The sequence below is a fragment of the Centroberyx gerrardi genome, chromosome 22, assembly GCF_048128805.1.
Source record: "Centroberyx gerrardi isolate f3 chromosome 22, fCenGer3.hap1.cur.20231027, whole genome shotgun sequence".
Lineage (NCBI taxonomy): Eukaryota > Metazoa > Chordata > Actinopteri > Beryciformes > Berycidae > Centroberyx > Centroberyx gerrardi.
The window spans coordinates 11,799,910-11,812,906 of NC_136018.1; the positions used below are offsets into that span (position 1 = coordinate 11,799,910).

A 12,997-nucleotide genomic window follows, 5' to 3' on the forward strand; every position below is an offset into this window, starting at 1 on the left:
TAGAGTGAGTGTGTGTGCGTGTGTGTGTGTGTGTGTGTGTGTGTGACTGTGTGTGTGTGTCTCCCTGCGCTGGGCTGTGTCCTTGTCCCTGCCTCCTGGCAGCGAGGAGCCACCCAGCAGCCGGGCTGTGATTGGGCAGGGGGAGTGGGGTTCTTGACACAGCGCGGTGCTGACTGCTCCGGGACGTGTTTCAACAGATGGTCGAGGTTAGAGAGTGTCATCACATCGGAGAGAGGATTAGAGGAGAGAGGTTGTCCTCCAGGAGCTGTGTGGTCCCCCCTTACTCTTCAACCCAAAATCCCAACACCAAGATACAAACCCCTCTATGAGCAGAGGAAGAACCATTGAAGAAACGCGAGGAGAAAACTCAGAGAGAGAGGAATCCTAGCCTTCCCTCTCACTCGGCCAGCACTCTGCTCTCCTGCCTTCCAGGTAATATGCAACTTTCTCACTCTCTTTTTCTCTATTTTCTGACGTTTTTCTGTCTTGCTCCCATTTTCCACTGCTTTTGCGATGTGTTTGCCTGTTAGTTTGTTCATTTAGCAGTCACTATCTTATGCAGATAACAGTGAGGAGTGGGAGTCTGTCTTAGCAGGGATTTGTATTGGTGGTGTGGTGAGCTGTGCTGTTCAGCAGTGAATCTGTGTTGCCTGTACACTGCACAGCAGCCCTCTGTGTGCAGGACTTCATAGTTTTCCCCCTGAATGACAGGAATTCCCTCCGTCGCAAATTCCTCCGTCTCCAGGGATTAGAAGGCAGCACATTCCATTAATGTCATTTTTTCCCCTACCCATAAGCAACCAGTTGTTAATTTTAATTTTTCTGAATGCATGAGTTTTGGAAGTGAAAGGTAACTAGATCAGAAAAGCTTGCTGTTACTTAAATAAGGTAAATACATGATTGTGTCAGTGGGGGCTTCCTATGGGTTGTCATAGCATCAGGGTCAAAGATTACACTCTACATTTTCATCCATTTTGGATATCCTGAATTAATGATTTTCTCTGTTGATCTCAAGAAAACAATTCATCATCTTCCCTCAAGTTTTTATTAGTTTTGTCAGTTCCTTAAAATAGTCAATTAAACTACTAGTTATGTGCATTCCCTAAACTCAGTGTAGCATTTAACACCCCTTCACTTCAACCCAGTTAAGACTTTTCATAAATCTAATTCAAAGTGCACATTTGGCAGACAGTGTCAGTGTAGTCTAAATGGATGGGCTGCTGAAGAGCGTTTTCCGGACAAACTGTCAGAGCTGAAGCAGAGAGGGAGAGACACAGGGAATGTACACCTCACTTCAGCTATTTAACTCGACTCGAGTGAGAAGGGAAACTTGCCAATGGAGTGGGAATATGATGTATAGTATTTATACCTAGCTTCGGGCGCTGTGTGTCTAGTGTGTGTGTGTGTGTGTGTGTGTGTGAGAGAGGTGTTTGCAAATGGAGATTGTGCAGCTGTGAAAGGCTGTGTGAACAGCAGCAGGGCTGAGAGGAGAGGAGGTTGTATGGGTGAAAGCTGCTGTTGTGTGAATATGTGTTTACCTTGGTAAATCAGCCGTAGCTACACTTCCTGCTTGTTACTTAAAGTATTTAACACAACCACCAGTGGATTGTGATGCTTGCTGCTTAAGGGCTATGGAGATGGTCTCACAAAGTGGCTTGTATTAGAAGATTGATGAGGGATAAAGTTACTTAACTGAGACAGTCGCTGGTGAAAGTTTAGCAGTTTTGTGCTCACACAATACTGTTGTAAGAGGTATTTGCTGAAGGTTTAACTCATGAGTCTGCCTTTCATTTCTAACTCATTTATCGCCCAGAGACAGACAGTGCATATAACAGTGCATGTGAATGCTCTAGCTGAATATGTTTACACTTCTGTTGAAATACAGTTGGTTTTTGCTGCAGGTAAGCTCGGATGCAGCCGAGTCATCGAGTTCAGCCCCAGTGTGGCTCAACGTTAAAAGTCCCGCTGTTTTAGAGATCCATGTGAGCAACTTCTCCCCGTTCTTGTGTGTGTGTGTGTGTGTATGCGGTCTCTGTGTGTACCTACCAGTTCATAAGAACTAGAGAATCTCTCTCTCTCTGACCTAGTTTTCCTAAATGGCAAGCTTATGTTGTGGTCCCGTTCAAAGCTGCCGCCAATTGGTTACACCAGGCACAATTAGCGTTAAATGTAACAGACTGACTTAAATTTCCATACATTGCCAGCTCTGATGTGTGTTACTGGATGAGATGGCTGGAGAGAGATGAAGAACTTGGAAAATCTGAACTTCATACATACTATATCGATGAGTCTGATCCATAAATCCACCCTGCACTTGAGTTTCACCTAGCAGTGTTTAGATTCAATTTCTGATTACTCAACTCGGCGCATAGCAAAGCAGCTTTGGGGGGTTTAAACGCAGCACTAACTGCCAGCTCAGAAGAGAAGGGAGATCCTTTAAACAGTTTAGCGTCGCTGTGCTACAAACAAGAGCATGAGCAGCTGCTGCAAATAATGAGGTTCCGGGGGGCAGAGGCTTGCCAAGACAAACGTTGTTCCAGTAGCGCCTCTGCCGTCATTTGAATCTACTGTGGGGTGTGTGTGTGTGTGTGTTTGTGCGTGCAGTGACTGGAGTAATACATTCTTCTGATAGACATGGTGAGTGACTGAGCATGAGGGAATAGGAAGAGTTAGTAACTGTGTTTTTCAATTATTTGTACAAATGGAGAAAAAAAAAATGTGTGTGTGTGTGTCATTTGAATGCCAGCCACAGTGAATCAGAGAGCTCTCAGACATCTTGCATGACTTCATAGGTGCAGACGGGTGAACAAGGGCAAAGGCATTCATCACAATAGTCGGACTAAATTATTATTGTCGTAAATAAAACCCAAAGAAACTCTGTGTGTTATGTCACTGCGTGAGTAATAGTTTTGACACATATAGTATGTGTCAAAAGTGCTGCATTAGATTGACTGAGCATCCTGTATGTGTGAGCAGTGGAGTTTCAGAGCAGACTTAGGCACATTATGTAAAGTGTTCTACCTTTCCCCTTCTTCCTCGTTTATGAAGTCCAAATCAAAAACATGCTAGAGGACTTTTGACATGCCTCTGCCCTCTTTTTATATAAGTGAGCGAGGAGTGATTTGATGTTTCTAGAATGCTCGTTACCCTCAAACCGGCACCATATTTTTACACCTACTATGTTATCTGTATGCTGCATTATTCACTGTCTTTTCTTAAGCCTTAACTTGACCCTGCTTTGATAGGTGTCACATTTGAGAATCCTGTCACTGTGTGGTTCTCAGTTGGTTGCAGTGCAGTAGGAAGTCTTTCAAATGACTTTGCCTAGTCCTGTGAGAATAGGAAGAAAGTGGTGGCCTATAAAAAGAAGAGTTGGGGGCGGTGATGCAGTGATGGTGTTGGAAATAGAGAAACACTGATGAGGATGCAATATCAAAACAGCACTGAGCACCTTTTTGACCAAATTGCACTCTGACCAGGTATAAATACCATTAATTAACTGTTTAGCCCTCTTTGCTTCTTTGAAAGACTAACCGTATGTAGGTTCCCGCATTTTTTCATCACTGAAAAATACAGAAAAGAAAGAAAAGAATGCAAAGAAAGTGTTGAGAAGGAGTTGAAACCATTGTGCAAAAGTGATATTTTTAAGATTTAACGGTCAGTTCCTTTGGTGTGTGTGTATGAGTGTGTGTGTGTTCTCATGTATGTGTCTTAAGAAAAGGTTTCCTAAACCACCCTCTCCTCCGGCGCTTGTTTATCTCTTCAGCTTAATGATAGTGTTCCTCACACTGGCCTGATTGCACAGTAGCGCTGGGATGGATTGCACAGTCCTATCACTGCAAATGACCAGTATTTGAACAGTGAGCTCATGGCATGCTTTATTTATGTGGGATCTAGAGAGGCTATCTTTAGATGAGTCAGCCACTTTCTCGGTTGCTTTGTTGTCCTTACTGCTCAAACATTGCCATGGAGCACAATGTGCATTTCAATACACTTACATACAGCCCCTGAAAGAGAAGTGTCCTTGGCTTTTAACGACATAGCTCCAGGGAAATATGCCACACATATCTGGGTCCACACGCACACACACACACACACACACACACACACACACACACACACACACACACACGCACTGCAGTGATCTATTTTGGGGTATTTGGGAGTTTACAATAGCACCCCCAAGTGTTTGTTCAGTCTCTCATTGGAGCGATGGAGGTCAGGGCATGCAAACATCACATCCAGCTCATCACTGGAAGGAATTTCCTAATCCTCCAACCTCTGATCTAGTATTTTCACACCTTACAGAAAGTAGCAAACCAGGCTTAGGTTCAGTACTTTACATTTGCTGTGTCAGGAATTTTCCCCCTTCCTTTCTCCAGCCTCTGCCCCGATGACCAGTTGGGAAGAACTGACCTTTACTGTGCAGTTCTCAGTAGCTGGACATTAGTTCAGCTCTGCAACAACCAGAAATGACCCTTGACCAGACCCTTCTTGTTTCGGCCCGAGAGGGAATGGAGTGAGAGAAAACGTGGGATTGCTGGTAGTGGGTGAAAGTGCACAACATTAAAGAAGAGAACCAGAGTGAGAGAGGATCTGTGTCTTTTTCTGCGATGTCCGGAGCAGCTTTTGTTCGAATGTTGCTGCACGTGGATGCAGCATGGGCTTAAGAGGGGGCAGAAAGAGAGAGCTGGGTCGAGAGAAACGGAGAGGGGGAGGAGGACGGGGGCCAAGATGAGAGGAATAAGAGAGAGGAGGGGAGATGAGTAAGAAAAGGGAGGTGTGAACGTGATGAAGGGGGGAGTAAAGTAAAAAGAGGTTGAAGAGCAGAGGGAGTGCAGGGTCTCCAGTGACGGTGTTGTGATCAGAGAACAGGCTGGATCCTACATACACGTTCTTTCCTGTCACACACACACGTGCACACGTTTGAAACACATGGACACATACATAATCTTCTTGTGGCACGGGCATGCACAAAAGAGAAAACATAGCAAAACGTGTGTGTACAGACACACACTCTCCGCAAGCTTACCCCCTCCGACCCGCACCCCCCAGAGGGCTGCACTGTCCCTGCTTTGTCATCTCTCTTGTCCAATAATCCCCTCCCCAGGGAGAAGCAATCTGTTTTAGATTTGAAAGAGAAAGGGCCCTGCCTGTATCACGTACAATTAAGCAGCCGTCAGAATGCATCGGCGTAAGGTTGGAGGGAGAAGTGCTGCCACTGGGGGGTCCTCCCTTTCATCCGCCGCCTTTCTAGAATGGAGATAATGGGGAGGGAGGGATGGAGGGATGGGAAGGGATGGGGGGGGGCAGGAGGAATGAATACGTTTCCTCACCCCTCCATCCCGCTCCACGGCTCTACTAATAGAAGCCAGCATGCGTTTGTTTCAGCTCCTCTGCTCCCTTTCTTCCCGTCTCCCCTGGAGCGGGCAAACACATTCAGCCTCTGCCAGCGCTCCCCTCCACTGCCTGTGTGTGTGTGTGTGTGTGTGTGTGTATGCGTGTGTGGACGTGGCCATGTGGTACAGGACCGGTAGCCTCTGGTCCTGTTTGCCCCGACTTGAACAGCCTGACTTTGCCATGTGGATCCGGAATGACTGCATCGCTGAACAGTTGTAGTGTTAAGAGGCTGAGCGGCTCTTTAAAGCAGTTTGTTTATCCTGACAAAGTCCAGCCTGGCATGACACGTATAATCTTTGCTTTTCCTAAAATGCCCTCGGCCAGTTCAACTGAGTTTCTGTGTGTTTTGTGGTGTCTCTTGAATATGTGGAGGTGATGTATTGACTGCATTCCTTCAGGTTGGCTGAAATGTATTGGAATGACAGCATTTGGAGAGGTAAGCTGCATGTTTTATACTTAAGATAAGGTACAATCCTTTCAGCAGACATCAGTTTTTAGATTTTGTATAATGCACTGGCTTTTAGAATTTTTGCCAGGAAAGATAAAGTTAATTGAATTACAAATGACGTTACTGCACGCTTTGGAAAGCCACACACATTGAGCCAGAGGCAATGGAAAGGAGAGCTCCCCTGTGTACAAATTACAGGTTACGTGTCTGTCTATGTGCATGTCTGACTGATTCTTGCTGTGTGTGTGTGAGTGAATGAGTAAGTGGAATAGTAAGTGGTACAGACTTGTAATGCACACATACACACCCACACACACAGTATAGGATATGAATACATATATATATACACACACACATACAGGGACAGCGGGGAGTGCAATAAAGGCTGCAGCACAGGTGCAATCGGGCGAATACATTTTACGAGTGGTATCATGTGTTGGTGTGTCACAGTCATGGAAAAGTTTGTTTATGGCATCCAGGGTCACGTAGGCTGGTTCTCATGGTCTATGTTTGTCTTCAGTTTCCAGAGAATATGCCTGCACATGCTCCACATTTTGGGGGTGTTTTGTTTCACGCCCCAGCAGCGGTACACTTGCCTGGGGTTTGCTGACTGAGCTGCTACTTTCTCAGCCTGTGCTTCTGAGGAATCCACACAGCCCAGAAACAGTTTTTGTGTTTGGATTGTTTTTAGGCTCGCCATTAGGTGGAGATCCTCTATATGTCTCGTCCGTAAGGAGGACGTATTTTGGGGACATTGTATGTTGACTTTCATTCATTTTGGATGCTCATTCGCTTTCATTCACTTACAGTATATCTGTGGCAGTTACCTCTACTGGTCAGTAGATAGTGCTATCTCCGTAGCATTTTGCATATTTCAGATCGCTTTACAAATCTTCAAAATCGACCAATTTTGTCTGTTTGGCTATCATACCTGTCATAGGTTGTGCCGTCGGTTTTAAATAACTGTCGGAACGAAGGGGGAGAAATTTCTTTCTTTCTTAAGGGACTTAGTCTTTTGACACCATATGTCATATGTGCATATGTCCTCTGTGATATGGCACTTGGTTCTGCTGGTAGCCTTGAAATAACTGTGGAGAGACATTCAAGGGGAGCTGTGTCTGTGTGTGTGTTTGAGAGAGAGTTGGGTTTTTTTTATATTTCAGGAATTTAATGTTTTTTTCCAAAAAAAATACAACGGCTGTTGATTTTGAATCATGAAAGTAATGAAAATGGAGAAAGAAAGTAGAGAAAAAAATAGACAAAAAATGACAATCTACCTACTTTTTTCCTCTATTTTTTGCGCTCCTGATCCCATCTTCACTTTCTGCTTTTGACATAATTTTCTTCAGACCATATAATGAGAATTCTACTTCTCTGGTAAGAACTGTAGCCTCTAACTATGGTAGACTTCTAACAGTAGAAATTCTATTTATTTTTCTTTATAAATTGTTCATGTTGATTTAATTACCTCCCCACCCCCTCACACACACACAGAAACAGGACAAAGCAAAGCTTAATTTGCTGTATTGAATGTGAAAACAATTGTCCTGCCTTTAACAAATCTGTTCAACAAGTGGTCCAGGAGACGGGCACATTAATCACTGCTCCGTCCACGTGGGTCATTAATTCTCTAAACTGGTCCAGCAGCGGCGTCTTTTTTTTACACTCATTGTCAATGAATAACCTGTGCTTACAGAGAGAGAAAACCATTTCTTCCTAATGACCCATTGCTGGTTGTGCTTAAGCTCAAGAACACAGGCCTTTTTTTTTGCCTTGACAATGTCCATGTTATACATGAAAGGGAATTCAATTCTTAGGAATCACAGCTCTGCCACACTTCTCAAGTTGGTAGTCAGTGAACATTCCAGGTCTATTGAAGTGGGTAAAGTACTGAGCTCGAACAAAAAAATATCCTCCAGACTCACTGCACTCACTCTGTCTCTGTGCCACCATGCTGCTGATTTCATGGAAAAGAAGTCAATCTCTTTATTCTTGACAATTACCTCAGTGGAAACCCATTGAAGCAATTTGCCATAGCTCTCTTTTGTGGCAAAAGGAATAATTTATCTGGGGTATATTTGACACGTCAAAGAGACGAGAAAGCCACCCGTGAGTGAGCAATTCTTTCTCTCCCTCTCACCCTCTCTTTCTCTCTTGCTCTCTCGGCCTGATAGTGTGTTTCTGATGGGAGTGTGGGCTTTGACAAGAGAGTGGCTGGATGAATATAAATGCACTGTATTTTATTCATCTGAGGTCCACTATCACTAATGGTTTCCATTCATGGCTCAGAATAGATTTAACAAGGAAGTGCTTGCTCTAGGCTCATGCCATATAACTGCGGTTGCTGATCCGCTGATTGTGATTCCATGTTTTCATATCACACAATAAATCAAAGGAGGGGTTTCCCTTTTCTTCACTATCTCTTTCTCTCCCTCTCTCTGTCTCTCATTCTTTTTCTCACCCTTTCATTTGGGAAATCTGTTTTTCCACTTGTAAGGTTGAACCACACTTAAAAAACATGCCTCCTGGAAGACTCCTTTTTAAAGTGTTTCCAGAGCAGAGCAGGCCTCGTCCTAGAGCTACAAGCTAACCAGAACTAGCAGAGTTAGAGGTGAAAATTAGACACTGTGTGCAACGATAATGTGGATTTGGGTACAGTACATCGCTGTTTTTTTGACAGTGATATCAATCACACTGACTAACATTAATCCCAATTTGTAAGTGTTACCAGCATGAGGCCTATGATAGATAGACAGAGCTCAACAAAGGGTACACATACTTCAGGACATGAACATTTAAATACACACACATGCACACACACAGAGGCAACCTTTCTCCCCTTTCTGAAACAGCCTTGTATGTTTTTTAATCATTTCCCTCTTAGGGTGCCCAAAAGCCCCTCATCATTCCCGACAGACCACCTAGTGGCCTGCAAGCCGTTCCTACTTTGAAGTCTGTGGGACGAGGATTCATTTAATTATATATTTACATGCATCCATAATTATTGATGGGGCGGCCTGGCAGCCTTGGCACTACAAAGGGTCTCTTACCAGGTCAGGGAGAAACATGAAGGGTTTAACTCAGAGCCATGCATGCAGCCAGTGCAGGTTCACATTTCACTGAATTGAAGCCATTCTTCTTCATTAAAGTGACCATCATACACCCTAATACAACCACAGACCATTGGACGGGAATCATTCCCAGTTCTAATATCTGAAGGCTTACAGATTTAGGACATACGGGAAGCTTAAGAGGATGATTCTGAATGTGCCTGTCAAGGTGAGGAGTGGTGCTTGTATCCATTTTCTCAGTAAACATCCTGGAACAAAGAGCCAGTGATCTCTCCGTCTCACTGCTTCTTGCTCTTGGTTTTCTCACTGGAATTTGGTCATAGATCCTACACTGATTTGGGCATTTTGGTCAAACAAATCAGTGGAGTTAAGAGTCTGAAAACACCAAGGTTTGAGCCCTTTCCCAGTGTGTACACGCAGCCAAGCAGGCGTATTGGGACAGAGCTCTCCTTCAGTGAGCTCAGTGTGGCTGACGGGCGGGTCTTGGTGGGCACAATGTTCTGCCCCCGGCGTGCTGGGCACAGTGGGTCCTGACACAGGCCCTCCTCAGTGTAAAGGCCCTCGTCTGGCCCCATGGCAGCAGACCAGCCGAATTCCCTCGGATTAGAGAAACATTTGGACAAACCTCAATATTAATCTAAGGCCGCTCCGTAATCATTTTTTCCCCTCAGAAATCAAGTGGGAGCAATCAGACTACACATGAAAAATGGGACTGGTCTGAGGCAAAATCAAGAGACCTCTCCTTGTTCTCCACTGCACCCAGTGCATCTCTATCTCTTCGACTGTTTCTGTGCCTCTCTGTTTGCATTCACACATTTATCTCTTCTCTACTACATTTTTCACTTTTTCCTCCCTTGCAGAGTTCTCTCATGGGAAGAGTTTGAATGCACAGAGCTGGAGCTGCATACAGAAAGGTCTTTGCTGTTACTGGTGGTCTTGCAGCCTATAGACACAGGACAGCCTACAGAATTCTAACTATGCCATCAGACTTTAATTCCCCTCTCTTCGCTATTGTTCCTCTGTGTCTTGGCTGCCCTAGAGATGGACTGGGCAAACAGAGAGAGAGAGCGAGGGAGAATGAAGGGGAATAAGAGGGGATTTGAGGTGCTTTGAAATGGCCATTGTCCTTAATGGCGAGGGCCTTTATGAATGACTGATTTACTTTAGGGGGCCATGGCATCTGGTTTGGGTTTGACTAGCATCTTGTTTTGGGAATGTGAACCCCCTCACCTCCCAACTCTCCATGTTAACTTTAACAAGAACCACAATCCAAGGATAGACCCACGTTGGTTGAGAAATTATACCGTCACCGCACTTTGCTTTCATGGATACAAGGATTCACGGCTATCGATCAATGTCTGTTTACTGAAGAATTCCTCTTGTGCCGTCCCTTTATGTGTCTATTGTTCTTCAATGATGATAAACGTACAAGCCACCAGTGCTGACTGAACAGGACCCAAGCCAGATGCAGCCTGTGTGCCATGGCTTAAACAAATGTCCAGACCAATCACAACCCTCCTTCCACAAGACTTTTAATTGTTACCCTCATACCTCTCTCCTGAATCCCCGCAACCCCTCCTCTTTTTCTTCCCCCGGAGTTCCCCCTCTTAACCCCTGTGTGTGGGTAGCCTCAGGTGACTGAGGTTAGGTTAAACAAGCCACCATCAAAGCCATATTACCACGCGGGTCAGAGGAGGGTCAGGGTGCACGAGGGTGTGTGGTTTGAGGCCCTAACTGTAGGCACAACCACCAACCAACCAAACAGTCCTGCACTGGATGGTTACACCATTATGTTTGACTTTACAGTATGCACAAAGCATCTGTGCAGCCATACCAAAATGACTTGGAGCGCTGCTGTCATGTGTCAAAGGAGAGTAAGTGGAGGAGCTGTTTTCTGCAAAACTAGAATAGAAAAAACCCTTTACTATCATGAAAGTAAAGATTAGCGGGGTGTTGAGGTGCGCTAAAGGTTCCTAGTGTTGATGGCCATTAATCTGAAAATTGCACATATTTTACGTCTCTGGCAGCTGTGTGTCTGAAAACTCCATAGTGCCCTTTTTGTTTGGTTCCTTTGAACCCCCGGGCCTTTTACGTTCCTCCCATCCGTCCCCAATATTCTTCCCCCAGCTTAACCCTGATGAGTACAGTAAGGGCTCATTTAAAGGGTCATTAGTGCTAATCCTCCAAAACAATGAGGAAGGAGAAACAATGTGCTCCCTAGTCCTCTGACTCTGTCCAGGCATAAAGGCCTCTTGTCTGTTCCACAGATGTATAAAAGCCCGCTCTGCTTCTGTCGGGCTAGATGAGCTAAATAAATGAGTCAGCCAAAGTGAAAGATTTATAAAGATGCCACAAGACATTAGTTATTCTAACAAAAAGGTTCTCAAGAGGTTGTTAGAATTGGCGACATTCATCTTAACTTAGATTTCGGTGACAGGTAAGCAAAATGGCAGTAACAGAGGAGACATTCAACAGCCAAGTCTATGATAACTTTCAGATGTCAGCATATTTACTCATATTGTATCTTATTTAGCTCTCTCTTTTTGAATACATCCAGCCATGTTTAGCATGGGTTAGTTTCCTGCTGCCTCTTGTCCCTGAATGTGCCTGAAGGCAAGAGTTCTGTGATAGCATAACACTTTGTCAAGAGTGTGTACAAAACAAAAGCACTTGCAAATGACTGGGTTTGAACACACTGATCTTAATCCCACTGCAATTAATCCTACTGAATGATAACCATCAATGATTAAAGCAGTGTTTTAAACTATTTGTCTAAGTATTTATCGTTCATAGTGCTTCCTGTAGTTGATTTTTATAGTCTCCCTCGATGGAGATTTTAGCAAAAACTATGTTCAGATTTTTTTGCATTCATTTTTGTCTTCTCTAAAGCAGTCACAGTCTGATTGTTATATTTCATCCATGCCAGATAAAGTCTGGATTTTGGCTGTGTGTGTTAGTGCCTTTGTTTGTGTGTGTGTGTGTGTGTGTGTGTGTGTGTGTGTGTGTATTTAAGTGCGCAAGAAAATGCTCTAGAACGCCGCGGACCATAGAAATCCTGACGGGCATATTTATTACTATCTCTAGAGCTACTGGGCTGCTGGCTAAGACAGCTGCCTGAGGCAAAAATGGCCACTGGTATGTTCACTCTGATACGAGGACATTCATGGAAAAGTGCTCCACTCTTTTCAGATTCAAAGTATGTAAGGAAGAAGTAGCTTTTTCTAATTCAAAATGTGCCAGATTTCCTTTGGCGAGTTGCTGTTTCGGGTCAAGTCTCTCTCTCTATCTAGTTTTCCACCGTGTGAACAGTTACCTTGCTAGCTGTGCCGTAGGGCTTAATACTGCCAGCCCCCTGCCATCCATCCACCCAGCCTGCTGTACAAACAGAAGCCACTAATCTCTACATACCAGCCTCGTCACTTAGCCAGTCAGCTCCCCTCTAGCAGCTCTGTGTCCCATATCTCATGGTTACGCCAGAATGTCAGGGTGCCGGGGATGCTGCTGTAATGGATAATGGTGCAGGTTTTGTTTTCCTGGGTAACAGGGCACCTTGAGATGGATAGCTGTCAAATGATGTACGGGCACCTTTGGCAGACACAAACCTGCTAAAAATACTTTTGGTCCAAAATGAACTTTGGGTGACCTATGGAGGAAAGTGGATCAGGTGAAATTGACTTAGGACGAGAGGTGACCCAGAGGACAAGGGGAGGCCTGGTTCGTTCAAGGCAGCAGCTGTGTCATTTTGCCTGCATCACTTCGGCCCGCATCACATGGGTCACTTTGTGCGGTACTTAATTAGCCCTGCCATCCCATTCGCTTAAGACAGTGTAGCTATTGATATTGCTGTGGCTAACCACATTAGCACAGCAAGGTTTGTATCAGATAGCACAATGAACCTCCTTGTCTGTTTTCTCAATTCCTCAGGTCACATGAAAAGGCTATTGCTGGGAATCATTGGCATGTCAAATTGAATGTGTGCTGGGTGCTAACATTACACCAGCTGGCTGGCTGGCTTACAGTTGATTTCAGGTCTTCCACAGCTTGACAGAAAGGGAGACTTGAGTATGTCTGATTGGCT

General features: G+C 44.6%; 1 protein-coding gene across 3 annotated transcripts in view; it reads left to right on the top strand.

Annotated features, from left to right (window-relative positions):
• The first annotated feature begins 220 nt into the window (after positions 1 to 220).
• Positions 221 to 12,997, top strand: part of sulf1 (sulfatase 1) — a 40,594-nt gene continuing 27,817 nt past the window's right edge. For all 3 annotated transcript variants that reach the window (XM_071923965.2, XM_071923966.2, XM_071923967.2), the window contains exon 1: positions 221 to 432. The gene's annotated coding sequence lies outside the window, so the exon portion shown is untranslated. The remainder of the gene's footprint in view (positions 433 to 12,997) is intronic.